Consider the following 25,560-nt stretch of genomic DNA (forward strand, 5'->3'; position numbering starts at 1 on the left):
CGGGAAACAGTCACTGATCATTACTGAAAAAATGAAATTTTATGTCGAACTTGCTAGTCTAAATTGTCGACGTAAGTCATAAAAAATTCATTCAATTAACCTGAACAGAATTGTCTTGTGAGTTTACTTTTCAACTATTCAATAACTCAACTTGTTGATTCATCCTTAATAAATTTTATACAATGAAATAGTATTCCGCAGTAGATTCAAATGCAGAGCATGTCATGCAATGTCAAATATATTACAGTCAATTTAATTTAAAATGCATTCGAATGATATGCTCCAAAGAGTTAATGGAAATTGAACGCTGTAATTGGGAACGGAAGTAAATGTGGATGAAAAAAAAATCATTGTATAACTTTTCCTTCACGAACGAAACTTTTTCTCATCCTGAGTGCTTTATTATGATAAATAACTCACATAAAAATTTTGCTTTTAGATGGCATGTGTTGGGAAGTTATCTAATGTTATAGGCTTTTCAATAAATTTTCATTTTGTATTGTACAGGCTTTCAGGAAGAAGCTATAAATAAGTCTTTAAATTCTGAAAAAATTGGTAGATTTAAATTTAAATTTATTTATTCATAAATTTTACTTATTAGGTCTCTAATCTTTAATACCTAATTCTTAAAATATTAACTGTGCATGTATAGAGCCAATAAAATCTGTTAACTTGTAACTCTTAAACTGAAACAAGCACCTGCTGCATTTTTACTTGGATGTTGTTCTTTTCCCTTAGTGCTGTGTGCCGAAATATTTTTAAAAGGAATAAGTAGAATATTCAATTTCTATTTTTAAGGTTCAAACTTAGCAACACCTCCAAACACCCCCGAACCCCTTTCCCTTCATATTGCTTGCTTTAGATTATTTAAGATTATCCTGATTTTTAAAAAAGAGTCCCAATATTATGTGGAAATGAGTTGGTTATCCCACCTTAGTGATGCATATAAAGGTATTTACTGTAATGTGTATTGCATGACCAGTGCAGTGGGAGTCTATTGACGTAGATTCGATGGATTTTACTCCTTATTTCTAAACCTACATTTAATACTGGAAAAACATCTCCTCTTTGATGCACTTCACTGCTTCATTCTTCTGTATGGATTCATGGAATCTGTATGGATTCCTAACATTAAACAATTTTACCACTATAGAACTATTTCAGAATTTTTGTTAAATTTAATATGAATTGATGGCTTCATTATATTGTGTATATTAACAATGAATGGCTAATTCATCCTACGAGGAAAAATATACAAAATGACCAGCTCTTTTTAATTCAATCAGCAAATCCTTAAAGCGATTTTTCGAAAAAATCTCAATCTGGTTGGATACAATGAAAATCAAACTGTACAGTATCCTAATAACCTTTTCTATAAATAAAATGTACCTTTCAAGAGAAGAATGAACTTGGATTCTTAAAGTATAAGTAACTTTATTTAATTCAGTTAGTAATTATTTTGACTTAGTTGCAAAGCCTATTGTCAAGTTCAGAATCAATGTATAGTAACTAGAAAGCATTTTTGAAATATCCACATTTATAAGTACCAAGCGGCACAATCCGTTAAAATGAGTCAAAATCAGGCGTTACATTGGCACTTGGGATACTTAACGTATTAACGTCAATACAACGACGAAGCTTTGCCTTAGCTAACACGTTGTGCTGCTCGGGAATATTAATATTTATTCCTTAAAATTGAATATTGTCAACACTTCCCAAAATACAACAAAAACAAGGAACAGATTAAAAATCATAACAAATCAATGCGATGATTGACTAAAAAAGCATCAGTAATCTTTACAAAATGTTTATCACATAACCACAAGCACAAATCAATTGACATATAATGAAGCAGAAAGAATGAGAAAAATTACTCGAAAAGATGTTGAATAAGCAGTATAAATGAAGAAGAAGAAGACGCAAAAAAAATTTCCTCAACATCTTTAAGAAAGAAAATAAAAAAAAAAATCAACATCATATAACAGACAGCATTGAATGCCGCGAAGAAAATAGCATCAATCTGGAAAGTGGAAATGAAAAGGAAATTAAACATGCGCAGTACGAAGTATATTCTCTTCCACTTCCAATTTTATAAAATCATGCTTTTCTCATTCCAATCAGTTCAAAATAAATTTCTTTTATCTTGTAAGCATTTTCGACGGTTGTAGGTCAGTTCGTGCTGTTTTGCCAATGAATCAAGTTGATATTTTCGAGAGGATTTGAGAAATAAAGAATTGGTTGAAGATGAAATAGAAAGTGACAAAATTTTTTTTGAGTTTTTTTGGAAGGAAATAAAAAATATTTTTTTTAAAAAGTTTATACTGAATTTGGATTGAATTATAAACAGTTTGGCATCTTATGGTCAAAAAATAAATAAAATTGGAATTGGCATAAACTAAATTTGACTTAAGCTAGAATTCAATTAAGTAGTGACTGTTGATTAATTTCAAATTTTATTAGCTTTAAATTTAACATTAAATGTGGTGAATAGTGTAAAAATTTTGGATAATTAAATTGGCTGTTTTTGGACAAAAGCTTGTGAACTTTATAAAAATTTGTTTTTCAAAATCTTAAATTTAAAGTGAATCTAAAGAAAATCCTCTCAAATATCATAAAAAAGTCCTTTAAAAAAGTCGTAAGACTCACAATAAAATAATACTTGCCCCAATCTACCCAAAATATAAAATGTGATCATCAGACAAAAATCTTGTATGAAAAATTGTGTAAATCCACCTAGAAATCAAATTTGTCGTCTACATTTTCTATTCATCTACTTGAAGTAAATTCAATTGTACATTTAAAGAAGAAAAATAATTTTTTGGTGCGTTTTAGTTTATTGTGAAGAAAATTAAGGTGGAATTAAATCATCACACTGGAGAAATTATTATTTACATAAAGCATATTGTTGTATCGACTATGAAAGTATCAAAAATGATTTATTTTGAGGAAAAGAACTAATGAATCAGGGTTGGGAGATTAAAATCTTAAAAAAAATTATTGGCAGATTTTTGAGAAAAAATTTAAAATTTTTTGCAATTTTAGATCTGATTTTGCCTTTGACTCGAGACCCAGAAATTCATCTGAAGATTGGAGGAATTTGTACAATTTTCACAATTTTTTCTGTCAAATAAAATTGCAAAAAAATAGAGAAAAATTGTACAAATTTTACAATTTCTTCATACAAAATATGTGCCATTCAAGATGAGTATCAGAGCCACACAAGCACATTAAAGACAAAGACATTTGTGTCGCAGGACGTAAATGGTCGCCATATAGGCAAATTTTCATTACGTTCTGGCAAAATAGTCCCGTGATCTTCACAGACACTAAGACACAGTGAAAAGGAAAATTTTAAAAAGACTTTGCAAGTTTTCCCATTACAGATCCATAAATTGAAATCACAAAATACTCAATACAACCACAAAGAAGATAAACTTATTAGAATTCATCATAATGACATACTTAAGTACTTCCCGCACAGTATGATTATGAATAGTTCATTAGTTAACATTCAAGTGATTTGTTACCATAACCTGATTACAATAATTTAAGATAACATAGTCATTACATACTAGTATTTTGTGTAGCTCAATAGTTATCGACAATTTAAATAACTACAGGTTTGTGCTAAAAATAAATGTTTGCTGCAAAATCATGATTTTTTTCCCACATATTAGCAATGTAATAATTCCTCTTTGTGCATGAGAAATAAAACATCTGCTTGCACCAATTAAAGAGTAAATACTGATGCAATCATGGAATTACTACATATTCTTTTTAAACCTGATTAAAACATTCATATAGAATCGAAAAAAAAAATGTGATGAAAAGATTAATTTTTTCTCTTTAAATGATTTAATTCCACCTCAATTAAGGGATCATTCGGTAATGACGTCTGATAGGATTTTAGATTTTCGGACTCAATTTCTTCAAGAGCTCGAAGTAGACTTGAATTTTATAGTGAGTCGAATCCCTAACAAGCAAGGATACTGCTTTTGGGTACTGTGGTGGTATTTCTGTACCATTAAAGCACGCTCTCTGCCTGTTAGGAGTCGACTTCTCCATAAAAAATCCGAGTCGACTTTGAACTTGAATTTCTCCTCAAAAGCACTGGACGTCATTTTTGAACGACCACCGTCTTCACATAATCTAATTTTATTTTATTTCAAAGATATCAATCTCCATAGCGATAAGAATAGACTTTAAATTGAAACTTTGTAGCTAAAATGTCTTCTTAATCATTAAATGTGAATAAATATATCTCTAACCAAGATTAATCAAGAATAGCTTTAATGTTGATCTATTTACGACGAAAAAAAGAAGTTTTGTGTGTTTGTGTCCAAATGAACTAAAGTGAATTATTCTCAGTAGATATAAAGTATGTTTATAAAAATGTCAAGAAAATATATTACAATAATTTCTTTGATAGTTTAGTGCAGTGACTTAAAGATGCTTACAAGTATCATAAAATTAAAAATCTTTTTTCATTCTCTTCTTTATCGACATCGTTTATCTGTCATCAAATAAAAAAGGGATTACCATACTGAATAAATTTTCTTTGCTCACTCACAAATACAGCAAAAAAAAGTGACAAACGAACGAGAATCTTAAAAGGAAGATAACAGGAGGAGAGAAGTTTCTTACATAAAAGGTTAGAAGATTAAATGATTTTTTTTAGATGTACAAAAAGTTATTCTCAATATCTTATTTTATATAACCACAAAAACTCACAATACACAAACTTAAGAAACAAAGCTATTTAGATGTCTCTTGGATAATGTTAAGGGGAGGTTTTTCTTAAGAATGACAAATTTAAAAGCTTACAGCCTACGCGTCTCGACTTTGCTAATCTTCAAACAACTATGTATTTACTTTGATCTTTAATTAAAATTATCCAAAAGTCACTAAAATTATAATCGTATTTTCTATGGAAATCCAGCTCTGTTATTAGATAATTGCTCCTATCTTGCTATAAATATCTGTGAACAAAATGTAAATTATTCAAACCTATTCAAATTCCTAAAAATAATACCACAGCTTTGACGTTTTAAATAATTGCTCCCAAACAGACTAAGCCATTATGACGCTAAGCATTTAAATATTCAAATTTTCTTGATACACAGAGCTATTGTGTGGGTGTCAGGGTGAATGAATGAAATTATGCTCCCGAGTGGACAACTTGAAATGTTGTCTAATTTAAAACTTGAACTAAAGTCGATCATTGACAAATTTTATGAGACGTTTGGGTAAAAATGTCATTAGTTCATCAGAGGTCTAGTTCATGAAAATTTGTCCTTTCGGGAAAATATATTGGGCAGCCATTCAAACCATCTGAGTCAACTAAAGCTGTACCCTAGATTATCTTGATGACCAGTGTTTCTTAAACTTTTATTGATCACTTCTGAGAGCAGAGCTCAAGGTGGACTCGGATTTTGTATAAAATCGAGTCGTAATTTTTGAGACACATTAGTGCACTTTAGAGCAACTACACAAGAAACTAAGAGAAGTAGCCGTTTAGGCCAGGAATAGAATTCTATTCAACTGCATCATTAAGGCCTTAAATTCACAGTAGATCAATAGAAACTAATCATCTAGTGCTGGGGTGAGCAATTTATTTTGTGCCACGACAGACCTTACTCAAGTGGACAAAAAATATGTTATAACTAGTTGATGGAGAGTGAATTCCCAATTGATGACTAGTTCTAATGTATTTTGTCTTTTCACGACTCATAAAACAATATTTGAGGCTCCTTCCCATTCTAAAAGCATTACATAATAAGTGAAAAGCCTCTAGTATCAAACAAATTTTATCAAATTTTATTCGGTCCACCAATGTGCGAAATTTCCCAATACACTCTAAAATGATATTGAGCATAATGATCTTTTCTAATCCCTTAAGATTCAAAAGGTAGCATAACTTTAAAAGCATTGAACTACACCAAAAAATAATAAAAAACATGGGTTGAATTTTCCATCTCAAACAGAAAATCAAAACATTTTCTGCACAAAAAAATCAGGTAATTTAATCCAAAAACGAAATGCATAAAGTCGAAAGAAGTTAAGACAACAAACTTTTCCTATCTCTTTGTCTTTTATCCTTTTCTATCAGCCAAGAACAAAAAAAAACAGCATAACACGAAAAAATTGGAATTGGCATAAGAGGAAGTTCATATCACCTGACTTTATTTCGATAAGAACTTTTTGAACATATCGAATGGCAAAAAGTAAAAAGGAATAAAAAAAATGGAATCGATTATATTCGATCGGGGTATCTTTGTGTATTGGAGGGAAAATTTGAATTTCTCATCGCTTCAAGGGAGGAATAAGTCACCGAAATAAAGCTTTTTACGAAAAACTTAATCGCATTTGACAACGAACCTTTATGCTACCCCTAAAACTTTTTTTTTGGATATTTTGTGTCTGAATAAATTCAAAATCCAATTTATGTCTATAGAAATTTGCATCACTGTCTCGTTGAAAATTGGAGAGCCATGAGATCTAATTTTCAAGACATTTAACTTTACTTAAAATTTCACTTTTTTCCGTCCATGACAGTAATTGTAAATATACACATAAAATAAAAACAACTAAGACCAACTTTAAAAGTTGTAAATGTAAACTTTTTAATTAAAATTTTTTGATGTTGAAAATCTTCATTATTTAAAGTCAAAAACTCTTTCATTTAGCATGAAGAATAATTAAGCTTTTTATACTCAAACATAAACATTTTTAATTGCACGGAATTCTTTGTGATTATTCTTTTCTCATTGTGTGTGTTCTTACAGCAGCTAAATATACATATGCTACCAAGTATAAAAGTTAATATGTGATTTCATCAATTAATAAATGTTTAAAAACTTTAATCATTTCAACACCCAAACTTTGAGATTTAATGTTGCGAGGTTAACAGCATTTTGTTGGTGTTTGACTTAATGACGGAAGTTTTGACATGATTTTATCATGATTTCAATACTTTTCTAATTTATTGCATTTGAAGAACTACATAAATTGTTAGGCTTTTCGGACTTGGCACGTTCATAACCAAAGTTCGAAATCGACTGGAGTTTTGTATGAAAAACTCAGACTGTGGAAATGTCGAAGATGGCCGTTATTTTTTGAAAATTTGTTATGAGATCCTTGAATCATATTTAGGATGAGTAACAACAAATCAAGCTTCATGTGACAGTTTAAGTCGAAAATTAACAGATTTTAGCATTGATTTTTATAACGGTCAAAATTAGTTTGAAATTTCGACTTCCTTCGACGTTTTTGAATCCTTCGACAGTCAGTGTCGAAGGATTTCGATACTCAGATTTCCACAGTCTGGAAAAACTAAACTCATGTGCCTAGACTCTATACAAAATTCGAGTCGACTTCGAGCTCTGTTCATAATTGCAGATCCACATACCAATTCTGATCTTTAGCCTTAGTCTATGGCTCATCCAAAAATTGCATGTCTGCGCACCTAGAATACAGGAAATGTAAGCTTGTGATTCTTGGCCGAACCCTTAATTTAGTCAAATAATAATATATTGCTTTTTACAACTCTGTACAGTTGCATTGCCTAGGGCATACCAATGCAACATATCTAGTCACAAATTGGAACAGCACCAGAATTCGACTAGTCTTTCGCTTGGATCAAGACCGGGTCGTTATCATCAGTTAGCCGATACTCTTACCACTAATCCACTGCTGCTCCTTTTCTGCCTGAAAACTGTATTAACTTATATAACAAATGTCAACCTTACCTTTAGGACTAAATATTGGGTAGACTTCTTAGTATCTCTAAAAGAGCACGACTAAATGAATAAAACTAAATCGGCCATCCACAAAAAAAATTAATTAAAACATTTAGCCGGCGGTTAGATTGTCAGATAATTTTCCATTTAATTAAAGCTGTTCATACCTTATTGTCATGCAAAAAGACAATTTTTATGATTTATATGACAGATTTAATCGCGGTAAAGCTTTCAACAACTTGATTATTCTTAAACAGGCTTTGCATGACAGAGATTCTTCAAACTATTAAGTTTCTAGAATTTTTCGATTAAAGATAAGAAGTCAATGTAAATTGATAGTAAGGAACAGTTATACGACGTAGTAAGTAACTTATAGCTAGTACAAGTACAACAGACTATGGAAACTTATTCGCAATAGCTGTGACTATGAAAACGATGCGCAATAATGAGATGAAGAAAATCCCATTGATATTTAATATGAATGCACATTGATATCTTAATATCCACATCTAAAGCATAAATTTTGAAATATTAGACGTGAGGATTTAAAATTTTCAAACAACTTTCCCAACCCAAAAGAACCTTTCATAACAGAAATCAATGAAATTGTTGCCGTATGTTATTTTTTTTGTGTAGTTGTTTATTCAATGGCAAAAGGCGATGAAATGTATATCCGAAAAAGAAGGAAAAGAAAGAAAAATGAAAATATGAATTAAATTTTCTTTTAACGTGTAAAGAAAAGAGAGGAAATTTTGCCTCAGATACAATCAGCCACATAAGCTTTATAAATCAAATCAGTATGAAAATTACATATACCCAGAAAATCTAATCTCAAGAAAAAAGGAGAAAAGAAGGTGAGATGATGAAACAAGATGTGAATTTCCATGGCAAACATTTTTGAATAAAACGCCTTTTCTATTATTAAAATTTAGGCCAAAATAAACCACAATAGATATGACAAATTAGGATGATATGAATATTTCAAAGGTAGTTGCTTAGTAACCAGAATAGAAGATGACAATAACAACTTTTTTGGGAGTTGAAGCTATAGGATTTCTTTATTTTTGATTTATGAGAATGATGTGTTTAGTGGTCATTCACTTATTAAGTAAGATTTATAGGAGACAAGGAAGGAAGATAGATAGAATAGAGATTAGGGTCATTCGATTAGGCACTGCGATCTAAGATCTGTTGTAACATCCCTGAGTGTCGTTTAAAGTAATCCGATCTCCTTTGTAAATTAGGAAGGAAGAAGGATGGTTGGGTTCCGTTAAGCGACAACCAACTGCATGGCTCCTAAGTTATCTACTTGTCATCAATTTCTTTAGCCTTAGGTTCTGACTAGATTGAGATTTTGGAGATCTTTAGCAATAAACTGTAGCAAATCATACGTTTATCCCTTTTAATTATAAAAAACAGGCATCTTAGTGTCGTCAGAGTGCCATTCATCAACTTAATGTTATTTTCTTAACACGGCATTGTAGTGGTGTACTAACAATTTTATTATGCCGCTCAAGCAATTATTACACAATGAAATACAATCTTATGTAAGCGAATGAACAATTTGGCATATGATATAAGTGAGAGGCAAGAAATTCACTCAAATTACTTGCTTGTGTAATAATTGAACTTTCCTTAGTCCCGAATAGCAGAAGTCGGTTAATCGGTCCAAAATCTGGTACCGGATCAGCATGGCTTAGACATGATCTCGAATTTAAACAAAATCTGCCAACTAATCAGAGTCACACCAGCTTAGTACCGAATTTTTGATAAATTAACTGACTTGTGTTACTCGACAGTGATTATTAACACATTCTATTAACCTACATACTTCTATAAAATGAATCAATATATTTTACGACATTTTATGATTGACATAGACATGCTGTACAAAGTACAAGTAAACACTCTTTCCTCATAAAATAAACACCCCAAAAAAATCCCTCAGTGAATTTATAAGAAAAATGTATTTTTCGTCCTTTCATCGCATTTTTTTTTTATATTTTTTAAAGGTTGTGTATCACATGCCAACAAATTTTTACAACATTTCACGCACCTCCATCATCATTCACACGAAATATGAACAAGTATAAAATTTATTTTCATAACATTTTTTTTTTTTTTGAGTATGAAAATTTATTTTAAAGTAATCTGGCATCGCAATCGTAAATGAAATTGAGTGAATGTGAGTTTCAAATGGAAGAATTGAGTGCTTTGCAATAAATATTAAGACTCAAAAGTATCTTGAAGATGCGCTTTCAACTGTAATTTAATTTTCAAAGAAATATGAGATGAATGAACGTATTGTGCAAGAGAAAAGGCAACTAAATTCAATTTGGAGCGACCTTGCATCAAAAAAAAGACATGCAATAATACTCTAAGTATAATTGAAATTTAATTTGATGCATTTAGGAATTAGTTAATGCACACGACAACTGTGAGAAATGTTATGAAATTATTCGATCAATTTTCCAATTTTCTCGCTCGGAACAAGCGTTGGTAAATGGATGCACACACCCTACGCTAATGGATCTACGCTGTAATTTCAATTAAAGTTAGTCTCGCCTACAGGAATTAAAGTGTGTAAACATTTCCTATATGGAGTTTGTTTAAATGTAGCTTGATATCACATGTGATATCCTCAATTTTGTTTGATTTATTGGCTGTTCACCTATTTGTATATTAGACTTGAATCAGGGGTATCAAACTGAATTACTGAATCGTACGCCAAAAGGTTAAAAAATCTAAAATTGGGACCTTTTTGAATTGGATTAATTATCCGGACATAAATAGCAAAATGCAGAAATGTTTCATATAACTGGATGCTTCCAATGAAACCCTAAATTTGCCTTAATTGTGATAAGTCAGTGGGAAAAGTTTATGATTTTGGTTGATTATTATTGCCAAAAACTGGATTCTAACAAAAATGGAAGAACTTTTGGAGTCCGGGCTCCAAATGACCAAGAAGTCGCCTTCACTATCGAGTCACCTCTCAAGAAAAGTGGAGTTTCCTCCAATAGAATCCGGACTCTAGCGGAGGTGCATTCACATTAGAATCCTTTCCAACTCTAGATTCTACAGCCCTAACTAGAAGCATATTAAGTGAATTTTCATATCACATTTCTAGTGTAAAATTATTCAAATGTGAATTGGATATACTATAAATTCAGAACAATTTCATATGTTAATTTTAGTGAAAAAATTTATTTTCAAAACATGAATTTCCATATTGAATTTCCGAACCACAAATTCTGATGCTTAATTAAATTAGAATTTTATATATTTGTCATTAAAATAACTTAATCTGCAATTGAATTTTGGCATAAAAAATATGTCAGTTAAATGGAATTGATTTAGGAAATTTATTTGATTATTTATTTGGGAAAGAGACAATCATTTTGTGTGTAAAACAATATTTACAGTTTTTGTATGAAAAAATGATCTCATTGTTTTATAGAAAGTGCGTGGAAATAATCGATAAATCGCCGCAGCATAAATCCTATTATTTTAATCAATTTTACTATAAATTTGTTTTTACACAGCTTTACCAGATATGGTGAAAAATTGCTGCATTTATTGAGTTGAAAAATTATTCAATGTAAATTTGCTGAGTTTACTCAACTGCTGTATATGACTATAACAGATGTCCCGAGCGACATAAATAAAGAAGACTCCAAAACGGAACTTTAGAGACTCTGCCACGGAATTTTATAGGCTCGGTTAACAAAAGAAACTTTACTTATTCAGATAATTAAGATCCAGAGCTGCGCTAGGGCGTTTCGTGGCTAATGGTTGTTTAACGAATGAGAGTGCACCAGACCACTACATTCTGTAGACATACAGTTTAAAGTGGGATCAGAACCACTCTTTTGATGATGCTATTGTCATCTTATCTTGTCAGCTTTTCTTGAACTTACAAATAGATAAAGTTAACCGCCATTGAAGGCATATTAGTCAATATCACAATAATTTGGCATCGAAGTACGAAACAATTCTGCCACCAAGACATCTCGACTTACTATTGTTCCGCTAAGCCTCTTTCAATGAAAGCGGTCAATTTTTGTCAAAGTCTATATGGCAACCAAATTCGGTGAAGCCTTCTTCTTTTATATCGCTCGGGCTTGTAGAGTTTTACGACCATCGGAAGTTATAAAAAATATGTTTGTCGCTCAAACTTTGCAAATTATGTTGAATAACAACGGTGTAAATTTTTCGCGAACAGAACAATACAGAACTCTTTCGTAACAGATTTCCTATGAAAAATTGTCGTCCAATTCTAGATTAATATGTTCCCATATAAACTGTGCTATACTTTATCTGCTGTAATTGCATTTGTAAGTCCCAAATGTGTTCATTGTTGGAAAAAAAAAATACAGGCCATACATACTCAAAAAATTTATTACAATAAATTTTATGTTTTGACTCTAAAATCTGCACAAAAAATTCTTCGTCATATTTTGACCATTTTTCGTTGATGATATGTCAGCAAAAAATGCCATAAATATTTTTATGAGATCCGAGAACCTACCGAAATTATCTTACATAACTTAAGCAATCACATTCAGAATAGACAGTAAGAAGATTAATTTCAAGAAAAAGTTCCAAGTTGATTCTCATAAAAATTCGGCAAAAAAAAGTTTTCAATAAAATCAGTGAAGTCTTTTAAAATGGCACATCATCATTTTATGTAATGGTCAAGGACATAACCTTGAAATTTTTGATGGGGTGTGGAGGATGCTTCTGGTTTTTCAGATCATTGAGATTCGACGGTCTCTACAGTAGATCTACAGTTTAAGATAGGATCAGAACCACTCCTTTGATGACATTACTGCTCTGCAGTCTACAAAGAAGGGTGATAACCCCAATAAGAGGAAGGGGTTGTTTTCGACCCCAAACCCCCTACTTCCCTGACTACGCCACTGATGATGTTTATTTAAATATTGAGTTAAGAAGATCGCTTTATTAAAATTAGGTTTCAAACACAAAAGGAGGATTAAGTTCCTATTTTTGCCTATACACAACATCAATACAATCTCTAGCTGCTGTAATACTATTTTCAATATTATATGAAAATGTGAAAATTATTTTATTAATACTTTGATTTATTGTAAGCCTGGTAGATTTTAACTACAGCACTCCGCATAATAACAATGTCTATCAGCTTATATAAATTACAAAAAAAGACATCATTCATGTTATTAATTCATGTATTTCGTTATCTACAATTCACAGGTTTATATAGTAGTCTAGACTTATTATACTCACTATAACCACGTATTTGAGTTGAATTAGAACAAAGAACATTTAGTTCATGAAATGATAAAAAGCTCTCCATTCGAAAGTTAAATTGGTACAATTTTAACAAATTAGATTATTTTAACAATAATGATAAATTTATGCATCACTGGTTGTTATGGAAAGGTGGCTAATTACTAATTAGTCTCAAGTAATAGATAAAATTATCTCAAGCATTGTACCTGATGTAATTAATTGAAGTTATTTGAACTTTATAGTACAATTTCAATAAATAACTGAAGATGACTTTTTATTTCAATTATTATCCTCAAGTAACTGATATTATGCTAAATTGCTTGCATAAAGTAACAGATCATTTACATGCAAACAACATCTAATCTTGAAAGGATTCATTTCTCGTAATATTGCAATGACATGCACCAACAAATAAAGACTTTATTTCTCAAAGTTACTAAGCTCTATTTACTGATCAGAATGATCAACGTAATGCTGAAAGAATGAGAATGATTAATAAACAAACAAGCTTTACAGTTCAGCATGTCGGATTTGTTTCTATCAACCTTCACATTAGCACGAAATATGTTTATGAGTTTTCATTAATGAATTCGTATTTCTCATCAATCAAAGATCTTCACTTTAAATATCACGCATATAAAAAGGCATCACAAGTAATAAACTTCCTGAATTTTTAATATACATTATTAATTTACATGTTTACGATGAAAGGAAAATTAATATCATAAGAAAAAATGAATTTGTAGTCATGAGAGTTTTCTTGTTCTGTCGGTATCAAGTAGAGCAGCCGCAGCATGTAGAAAATTAAGTGTAATAAAATGCTCCTCATATTTTATATCAATACTACGTGACAAATGGCACTTGTCTAGGGTTTTCGATGTTTTATTTCTGTTTGCATTTCTTCTTATGAAATAAATCTCTTTTCTTTTGTTTTCAAGCAAGTCTGGTAAGTTGTATTAAATTAGGAATTAGGAATGCATTTTAAATGAAAAGAGGTCAATTTAGAATTAAAGCAATTTCAAGTAGCCACAAGTCTTTAATGTTTAAGTTCAAGATAATTCATTTTAATTATATATCAGCTCTTTAATTCAGTCTGAGAAACTTGGTGGTATGGCGGTATTACCTTCAAGTTTTCGAGTCTAGACTTTAATCAGAAGTCACACACCATAGAAATGTGTTGAAATCCTATCCCAGGTCGACTGGACTCTATCCTGAGGTTGGATTTCATAGAATCTAGTCTCAAACCATGTATTTACCGGCCTAGGGCTGGATTTTCAGTCGTTTCTACATCGTGTGTATTCCAAGTTAAGATAAACTTGAATCCCGAAAATTTTCCTTCTGACTATGAATTTTATCAGAATCTCACATATCGGGTAATTGATTAGAAATCCGGCAACAGAGTGCTGTGATTCTGACACGTCCTATTCAGATTCTGTTTAAATCAAATACTTGCCCGACAATCCTTTAAATGGAAAACTAACTTGTGACGTTCGGGCTATAAGAACAGATATGATTCATTGCTTGTCGATAAACATTACGAAGAAAAGTATATTCAAAATATGTTTATTGACAGCTTAGTCTCTTATGGGGCATCATAATTTTCTGTCTATTAATGTTACATTTGCGTGCATATGCCTCAATATGACGCCTAGCCGTGACTATAGCATGATACCGGTATAAAACCAAATCCGGCACAAAGTCAAAGCCTATCCCAATTTGGGACACATTTGATTTCTACAAAAAACACGATCCTGTCATAAGGAATCCATTAAGTGTAAACTTCTTGTTTGCGCTTAAGCAAATATTAATTAAAGACCTTCAAAAATGATGATGAATAATTTGCATAATTATTCACTTGTACATTGTGGTTGAAACAGGAAACCAAAATAAATTTTCCGTCGAAATACAGCCACAATTTGTTTTGACAAACACAAAGTACTTCCGTAGAATTTCCTTCGTCTGTTTTAATTAGCTTTCGTGTTAATAAATAATTCAAAACTCATTAAAAATTAATTTTTTTAAATACACTTTAAGTTTGCCAAAATTTATAAGGCATGAAAAAAATTGTGAGTATCTAAAAATTCCAAATAATATCCATAAATTTTCATAACAAACATCTTAGATTCGAATGTTTAATTAACTTTTTCTCAGAACAGAATTTCTCACTCAATGTTTATTTTCATCATTTCAATTTTTCGGCATACAGTTTCAATCTGTATGATATCAATGTTCAAAAGACTAATAATAACATAAAACAGTTGGAGATAGAATTTACGAAAAATTTCGTTAATTTCTATGGCTACACATTTTGTGGCAGATCGAATTATAAACAAATTTTAATGAGATTTTATCTGTATTCGTGGTTGAACATTTTGGACACAAAATTTTCATGAAAGCACTTCGTTGGTGGAATTTATGTTGTGGATTTATGGTTGGAACACAATTTATGTGTCCATCCGCTGGAATAACATTGAATAATTTTCAAACTCCAGATACAGAAAATCCAAAAAATTTTCAGATTCCATTAAAAGCAGCACCCATCAATAACAATTCCCCAAACCTTAATACTTTCAAATTTCAATATGTAATTGACCGATGAAATATGTGTTGATACAAAATCTGAATACAAATGTTTATGAAAATGAGAATAATTGAAATTCAATATGTAAGTTATTAGGATTTATTCATTACGTTGTGATTACTTCCATTGCTGTTTCAATTTACAAAAAATTATCGTCTATTTACAAGCCATTGATAATTGAATAAATATTTACCATTTCAGTCAATTTCATATGGCCAACAAATAACCGCAACGCCATTCATGAATAATTTAAAGGCTTATGTCTAGCTTGTGCTCTTTACATGTCAATGTCAATGTCAAAGTGTAGATTTTTTCACTAATTTTCCACACAGATAACTGTTGTTGCAATCATCACCAATCACTATAATTATCAGTCATTACTGTTTTATCAATAAAATGTCATAGCATGTCAATTTCAGTCATAACACGAAAATCAATTTATCATTTTAGTCGATAATACAAACTTAATCATGTTTATAAAACTGTGCCTCAATTGATGGTTCACCAATAAAATAAATGTTTTTTTTTTTATCTGATTGGAACGAATTTAATTACTGCGGGGAATTCATGAAATAGCCCGATCGGCACATTTTAAAATATTGGCACCACGGTGACGAGATTTAGATGAACTGAGAATTAATTGGCAGTCACTTGGCCAATTTGTCAATTGACTGCAATTTGGCTCTAAGTGCACTGCCATCCGGCTCCTTGGTGACCACATTAAAATATATGTCGATTGGGTTCACAAATAACGTACATACAACTACGTATTAGAACAGTACGACATTCTGAAGCTGTGACATTTATTACCAGCCATAAAATGATTTCTGATGTCGCATTATGTTTGTTTTGATAAAATTGAATCATTTCTAATAATTATATCTCATCCACAAACTGGAGTTTTATGATGAAAAAGCATTCGATTTGAAAATAATCACTGTGGATTTGTCTTGATCAACAATTTCTGAAAACAATACTTTTTTGTCTTTTATCATGACTGGTTGAAAAATATACTAAAGAAGTTTCTGTCAAGGATCAGAAACTCGACTGAAAATTGTTCAATTTTCATAATTTTTGTAATTCTTTACTGGAAAAAATTGTGAAAACTCTCCAATTTTCACCATTTTCAGATGAGTGTCTAAGCCAGAGTTGGCTGGACTTTGTGATTCTGGACTCCAAATGTCCACTATTCACTAATCCTTGACTCTATTTGGTCAATAAAATCAAACCAATTTTCATTAAATTTAATGAGCAATGGATTTTTCAAGTACGTCTTAAGTTCGATCTACAGACAAATCATTTGTGTCTGTTACAATGATTACAAGATAACATCAATTGGATATGAAACAAACAAGGAAAAAAAGTTTTCAATTATTTTAAAAGATTTCTTATGTTTCTTGAAAGTAAAAGTGCTTGTATGATACAAATTTTGACTTCCCTCGTGCGCAATAAAATAATTTTGCGTTTCTAGCAGTTTTCGGTACAATTCATGTTAATATACATATATTGGATGTCATTTAAGAAGTAAACATCCTACCCTGTTGAATTACAAGCTCCTAATTACTGTTTTCACTCATCAGTACACGGTTAACAGATAAAGTGGATCTAAACTACGCAATTGAATGAAATTCATACTATGCAATAAAGACAATAAAAATATCACATTTCTATTTGAATATCTCAGATCATCGCTATAGATGCAGCGTCATAAAACTACATCGTCATCTTCAATTGTGCAATAACTCTTGCATTGCAAACTATGCAATTTCAATTTTTTTAACAAACGAATGCCTCTTTTGCAATTGCTTCAACGATTGCTCTTTACGACATGCAGTGATGAGAACATTTGCTCTTATAGCCATTTTCAATTGACATGTTGCACATGACAACAATGATGATGATACATATCGCGTTGAGATATTTGCTATTTGCAAACTAAATGTAGACTTAAAGTTGATTATGTTTGATTTGCTATAATTTGAATTAGGTCAGTGGTGGACAATCTGAGTGTCGTGGGACACTAATGTTGCACTATTGCACTAATGTTCACTAGTGTTGGTTTCGATAGAAACTTACTACCAAGGTGTGCACGAAAAAAAGATTGCGCACCACTGAATTAGATTAAATTGTATAAATTTGTTTAGCTCGTAATGCAATCAAATTAAGCTTTAATGTCAGAATTGATTCCAATTTCGAAAATGCGAGAATATACAAATTATCTAATTATATTAAATTAATTGTAGATTTACTACCTGTGAGAATATAGGAATGAGAATAGGAAAAGAAGAAGAGATTTAACTGGATGTGAGTTTTATTGTATTTTTCCAGTATTTATGCGTGGGTTCTTGGTATTTCATGAGGAGATGAATTGAATTTAAATAAAAAATAAGCAAAATACGATGCGTAGTAATGCAGAATATTTTTAAGATGTTTTGCCTAAATATCTTGAATCATAATTGTTCTGAGAACTTCTTTTCCTTCTCTTTAGAAACATGATTCATTCAAATAACTTGCTTTCTTTCTGGAATCATGCTCTTATATGGAAATCAGGTTACAATGCAATGTTCTGTATCTGATTTAATTGCTGGCTCTGTCACCTAGTTTGTACAAATTCTCTGACTGCATATTTAGATGACACTCTTTTATCATTATTCTGCGCCATATAGATTCATTCAAATAAGACAGACAGTGCTATAAAAACTCTATGTCGCGGCACGCTAGCAGAGAAGATACCTAGCACGTTGTAGATGAAGGCAACTTTGGTCAAAGTAAAATAAAGCTTGACTTTATCAACCTTTACTAAATCACATGCTATGGACATTTCGGTCGTGTCAGTTGTGTCGAATTTGGAATTTTTGCATATTTTTGTATAATTTCAACATTATTAATCATCTTTTTTTATGTCCGTAGCATGCCAAATCATAGAAAAAAATCTGATCAATTGTACATTTGAAACAGCACTGCTCACTGGTGTGTCGTAAGACATTGAGAAGCTTCAATCCCGGGATTACGGGATTGAGAAAAATACAAAAACTTCATGAAAATCATGTCTTCAAAATGCTCAATTACTTTATATAATTTGTGAAAGGACAAAAATTAAATTTATTTGTTTGTAATTTCTTAAAATTCTGTTAAGGCGTACCAAAGAAAAAATAGGCAAAAAATTTAATTTATCCCGAAAAAAATCAAATTAGATCAAAAAAATTTAATTGAGCTAAATTTAGAAATCACAAATCTTGGCAATTATTAATGACAGCTGTTTGAAAATGATTCTATTAGTATTACATTTGCACTTGAATTCGACTAAAAACTTGATATTTTTTTCATCATCCAATCCGATTAAGATCCCGGGATTGACATTTCAAATCCCGTAATCCCGGGATTGAGATTTTGTCCCGGGATTGAAACCCCTACTCAGTGGTGTATTGTAGGACATGCTCACAAAAAGAGAAACTTCAAAATGCTCAATTACTTTAATTTGTAATATAGAAAAAAATAAAAATTTAATTTATAAATCAAATTAGTAATTTAATTGAGCTCTTTTGGATTCGCTTATCCGAGCGACACAAATGAAGAAGGCTCCGTCACGGAGCTTTTAAGGCTCTGCAAATGGAATTTTTGACAGCCATATGGTAGGTATTAAGAAACGAGATTTATCGGAGCCTTTAAAGTTCCGTGACATTTGTCGCTCGGCTTAAATTATCTTCTATTCTCATATTTTTTACTGGAAGCCATGGCAATATCTGTAATAGAGCATTATTAAATTACATCCAATTTTTCTAGTTAATTACCGACATTTAATCAAAGTTGAAACTTTTTAATGATTTTTTTACAAGTTTTCAAAATTGTTTTTTTAATTAAAAAATACGCTAAACCGTCTGAGAGTTTGAGAATTGTAAAAAATAAATTTTCATTCCAACTTTTCGGGGTTTAATTTGCAAAAAACTTTTTGATATTAATATTTGTAGAAAATTGAAAAAGTTTTGAAGAATCTTAGTCAGATATTGAAAATGTGGTTCTTGATTGGATTTCATCAAGAAAATATCGTCAATAACTGTTGTAGGTGTTTCATTAAACTTTATGTATATACTTCCTGGATTGCATATATTTAGAAATAATACGTGTAGATGTTGAATGATAAATTTTCTATGAATAGTATCAGCTAATTCAAATGAAATGTTCGTCCATAAATCTAGAAAATTACAGGCAAACAATTTATCTGATTTTCTAATTTTTCCGGCATTTACTGTATTTATTATCTGTTTTATACAATTTTAAATAACAATAATTCAATAAAGTATTATAGAAATGCACGCAATCGTCTGAAAAATATATATTTTGCATTTTATACCGGAATTTTAATATAACAAAAATTTATGCATCATATAAATCGTTTACGTCTGTTCACGTTTATCTGGTATCGATATTTATGCCATTGAACTGTATTCAACTTTGACTTTCATATTATATCCATCCAGAATTGTGTTGATAATACAAAATATTAAATTAGAATTTTAGATTAGGATGAAATTGGAGTGTTGTACATCTTGCTCTATCATATTATTCAACATGAAAGCTACTTAATCCATTAATCATGGTGAAGCTTTTTTTTTTCTCGAGGAAATCTTCAATTTGTAGTCTTAAAGCTGAATAATTTTCATGGAGAATGAGAAATGGGTGGAAAGTTTGCGGTTATGTTTGAGGCTATTTGTGATTTATGAGAATTAAAGGAGGAGGGTATAGACCTGGGCGACACTAGAGTCCGTACGATTGCTGCTTGTAAGCTACACAAATTTCGGAGTTTATTTGGAAACTGCATCCTGAGCAACCTTCATGTGGCTGCCGTATTGGTACCATTTGGTCTCTACATGGGTGCAGTTTCCATTTAGTTTGAAAAAACAGTTTTGGCAAAGCCTTTAAAGCTCCGTGGTGTAGCTTTCTTCGTTAATTAAACTAATTTAAAGCATGATTTGCTTCCGTAGAGTAATCTAAAAACAATTTAAATCATTTATGTCGCTCGGTTTTAAATCCCCAATCTCTCTTGTATCTCTCGGGTGGATTAAGACAGGAAAATATTTGTAAATGATTCTAAAACTATGTGTCAGTTAACTAGACTGGTCAAAAATTAGTTTTATGCATGACGTTATTAATCTATGACTCCCAAGTTACAAGTCAATGCTAGCGGAATATTTAATTCAATTTTCTAAGTGAAAAAATAAGAAAAATATCAGTAAAATTAGAATAAACTTCATTTTATTCCTTCATTCCGAAACAACATCAAGACTTAATCTTAAAATCAGTTCCAAAAAGTCCATCCCTTGACGAATAATCTCGAAAAGAATCCACATTAAACCACAGCATTGAGTAATAGCTCTCAATAAAAAAGAAATAATCTCCAATAATTTCTTTTTCCTTAAATCAATAAACATTATTCACTGATGAAATCTCTTGGGTCGGTCTACTTCCTCCATAATTCATAAACAATATTTTAATGTTCATAAAAAATTTATCGATAAATTAAAATAAATTTCTCTTTTTTTTCAAATTTACAGTCTTCCATTTCTGTGATTTTCTGTGTCGGTGTTGCTTTGCTTATCCTAGTGATTATTTCTGTTATGCTGTTTATTTTATTTGTTTTCATCTTCTTTTCCGATTCGATCGAATTTCATCTCGCCTAGTGAGAGCAACAATAATGATACTTTTTGTCGATCAATCTCAATTATATGATAATAGTGGATGACAATAAAAACATGCCATTTGTGCACACGTTTCAGCAAAGATTAAGATCAATAAAAAATTATAACGTGATTGTTTACATGATTTCTGTTTTGCCTTTAATGTTGGCTTCTGTGCTTATCTAAAGACATTTTTATGGATATAATGAATAAAAAATAATATGAAAAAGCTATTCAGAAGCACAATTTATGTATTATATTTTTATATGTTAGCATGTGCTGGTTATAAATAACTGTAAAAGATGAACGTATTGTGTGAAAAATTTCAATAATAATAGTAATAATAATAAAAGGTCCGATATAAAAGCGATCATGGGATAAGTTATGGGAACGCAAAGTTATGCATAATAAACGCAAATTACCTTTTTATTAAGGACATAATAGTGAGTGAAAATGGGGTTGTGATTTGATTTTTTTGAAATGGAAAAATGATATGAATATATGTGGATATACCATTGCGTTTTTGGTCATATTATTAAAATTGCTGCTGAATATGAAGAAAAATTGACTGTTTTAAAAAAGGGATGACTTCAAATGACAGCTCATAACATACTCAAATATCAGATCACCTAATCTGCGTTATCATTTACCCTTTCGAGTCACTTTAGGACAATCATTTAAAGGACATTTAAATTTTAAGTTAGGGAACATCCCTAAATTGCGTAACGTCAAAACTCCTCCGTTATCTTCCATAATAACTATGCTTTCCCGATACCGGGACCGGGACCCGAAAAGTTTCGGGACCGCAATTTCCAAAGCATAATAAAGCTCCTTTAAAAACGGCAAGCACCCCTAATCCTCATAAGCATTAAATTTCTTAAACGTTCATAGCATACACTTTAAGGTTCACGAACCTCTCAACCGAAGTTCTCAATTTCGCTCAATTTATCATTATATTAAGCTCATCGTCTTCAATTTCTAAGCATCTAATTTAAGTTAGTATGATGACACACATCCATCACCCAAAAAATTTATGATTCAGTCTATACCAAATAATTTTTCATTTATATGATGATATTATGTCAGCAATATTTTAACTTATGTAATCTCATTGTTACCTTCTTGTAGCTTTATAGCTAAACTTTTTCAGCATCAACATTAAAGATTGATAACATTTGATGACTGCATACAGAAAGGTTGAACGTAAATTTCATTGTTTGGGACATCCATTCTCTGCTCGTTTTTGCATTCAGTCAATGATGAAAAGAAATCAAGTATGAAGGTTGAGGGTAAAATTCAACCATCATGCACACAAAAAACAGAAAAGAGGAAGATTAATTCATATTCAAAAGAGAATCATTATTGACGAACTGCTACGTGGGATCATATTTTAGTAAGCTCTGAGAGCATTAAACCATAAAATATTGGCAATACACAAAGCTATGGTTGATTTGTGTTTGCACCAAGGGATCATAACAGCATGTATAATTCAACACGTTTTTCCATGAAAATACATCTGAAATGAATGCTTTTATTTACTTAAAAGAAATTCAATGAAAAAATATTCAGAACTCACATGGATATTCGGATTCATGAATATTTTACTTAGTTCAAACATGTTCTTATTCCTTGTAATTCCAAAGTGAGATATCTCGATCATTTATAAACCCGTATATAACGTAATGAATCGTGAACAAATGTTTGCGAACAGTTCGAGATTACTTTCATCTTAAGCGTCATTAATTTTATGTGTAAATCGATAAATATATTTTTCATCTACCCCTAAAGTATGAATTGAAAGAATTTTTCCTGGTAAAATACCAGCTTTTAGTCTGTAATTTACGACAAAATACTTTAAATTGATTATTATTTCTCTTCTTGGATGAGTTTTATTACTTTAAGATATTATAATGAAATACTCATAAATTCACATTATTTGGATTTGTTTTAAAATGTTGTAGGATGTTGTAAGGATATTTGTGTCAACATAAATGTTGTTAAAGATTGAATTTGTTGATTAAAGTAATCCTTTGAATAAACATTATTATAAGGCTTTTTCCGAGCGACACAAGTGAATAAAGCTTCGACACTGAGCATGAAAGAGGCCTTGGTACTTTTAAAGCTCCGACACGGAGAATTGAAGACTCCGACACGGAGCATTGAAGACTCTGACACGGAACATTGAAGACTCCGACACTGTGAATTGAAGACTCCGACACGGATCATTGAAGACTCCGACACGGAGCATTGTAGACTCCGAAAAGGAGCATTTAAGTCTCCGACACGGAGTATTAAAGACTTCGGAACGAATTATTTAAGGCTCCGCTAAAGCGCTTTTATTAACACCTGATGAAAGTCTATTAACAGGCGGACAGTATCCTTTAGAAAAAATACTCATCTTATTTATACTATATGAACTTATCTTCAGCTTACCCTGCAAGCTCTTTGTCTGCTAGGGGTCATCTTCATGTGGCATCCAATAATCATGTCGTTAATAAAATAAATTCACTAAAGCCTTTAAAGCTGCATGATGAAGCCTTATTCATGTGTGTGTCGTTCGGGTTTGCCATCATCCTCCACAGTATTCTCTCAACCTTTAGACACCACCTTCATTAATCCTTCAAAAATAAATTGTTAATGAAATCCGTGCAAAATTAATCTTCAAGGTTTCCACTTATGAACTAATCATAAATTTCCATAGAATTGAAAATACCTTGTCATTAATATCTGCCTCGTGTTGTGGTTTTAGAGATGAAATGTATAATTAACTATTGGTATTTCAACAACACCTTTCAAAATCATTCCTTTATGCTGAGTTGAAATGTAATTAGATCAAGAGCATAATGTGTGAGAAACTTAATACTCAAAACAAAGGCAATTTGAAACTAATTTGATATACTTAAATAAACACTTGAAATATCATTATTAAATTTCAAAAGCTTACTCGGATTTCACAAAATCCTTATTAACAACCCCCAAAAAATACAGAGGGTTGAATATCTATGATAATCTCACAAAAGGTCGAGTCTCCCATTCATGTAATTAAAATTTTTCAATAACATAACTTTAATGTTATCTCATGCTTTTATAGAAAATTTTCCATTTATTGAATACAGACCAACAAACACTAGTTTTCTGTAGTTAATAACAAGCAATAATTTTTGGACAGAACAAAACGATTTAATTTCATTAAAATAATAGCTTTTAGTTTTGTAATCGTCATTTTGGCAGCTCTTTTAACTTTAAAATGTTATAAAGAATTAAATTGAGTACTTGAAATATGATTAAGCATAAGCTGATAATGACATAATTTATGTGGTAAACCCAGCTCTACAGAGTGACATTGAAAAATTCTTTGTCAATTTCTAACAAAAATTTGAACTGATTTTGAACTTCCGTGAGGAATTGACTGATTGATTAATGATGTCTGAAGGAAGAGATTTATGTACTCATAGATGATGATAAAGGCATTTGCTTAACAATATTCTAGATTTTTAGACTTCTATTGCACCTCCTAGAAATAGGAGGAGAAATGTATGAAAAGTAATTTGAGTACTTTTTTGCTGTTCTAGTCACGTCAACTCGATTTGTGGGATTCGCGATGAACAGATTGTGATTAAATACATTGTATTGACAAATCCTGGATCATGAAATGTGTAGAACTAGGAATCTTTCGTCTTCAAAAAATTAAGAATTTCTTCAAAAAGGGGAGAGTAAAGAAGATAGTTGACTTCCAAACTCTCTCCCCCTGAATGTACACAAGATTGGATCTGACTCGAAAAGAATACCGCTTAGAAATGTTCATAAATTGGTCCCCAAGACGACCTGACTCATGCTTTAACCCGGATTTCATTGAATCTTACCTAATGGTGGAGTCAAGCTGACTTGAGATCGAATTTTGGGCGATTTCTACACCGTGTACCTTTCGGGTAAAAGCAGAGCTCGAAGTTGACATGAATTTTTTATGGAGTCGAGTCGACTTTTCCACACACAAGTTCTGGATGAAGGACCATTGTTGAAAACTGCTTTATTTAACCTCACATGGAAGTTTTCATTGTTTGTGTATTTTATTTCAAGCTTATATATGCTTCAATTATTCATAAAAATAGAATTTCTGAAAAGATTGATCTAGGATTACTGAGAATGATTGACTTACAAAATAATTGGAATATTTTACGAAAAAAACCGCCATCAAAAAATGTTCATCCAAAATCCCTTTTAAATTATCGCTGACATAATTCATCATATTTAGTAAAACTTTTCTACCACAAAATAAAAATAATAAGCAATTTGT

At 31.0% G+C, this 25,560-nt stretch overlaps 1 protein-coding gene across 4 annotated transcripts in view; it reads left to right on the top strand.

Moving 5' to 3' along the window:
• Window positions 1-2,553: 2,553 nt before the first annotated feature.
• SPR (Sex peptide receptor) overlaps window positions 2,554-25,560 on the top strand; it is a 52,668-nt gene continuing 29,661 nt past the window's right edge. Inside the window, exons 1-3 of one of the 4 annotated variants that reach the window (XM_070641857.1) lie at window positions 2,554-2,779; window positions 4,172-4,378; window positions 4,533-4,651. The gene's annotated coding sequence lies outside the window, so the exon portion shown is untranslated. Of the gene's footprint in view, window positions 2,780-4,171; window positions 4,652-25,560 lie in introns of all 4 variants that reach the window. The other 3 variants (XM_070641855.1, XM_070641858.1, XM_070641859.1) reach the window with 3 other exon arrangements.

This window comes from Chironomus tepperi, unplaced genomic scaffold, assembly GCF_022539635.2.
Source record: "Chironomus tepperi strain 1889 unplaced genomic scaffold, CSIRO-AGI_Ctep_v1 contig_260, whole genome shotgun sequence".
Taxonomy (NCBI): domain Eukaryota; kingdom Metazoa; phylum Arthropoda; class Insecta; order Diptera; family Chironomidae; genus Chironomus; species Chironomus tepperi.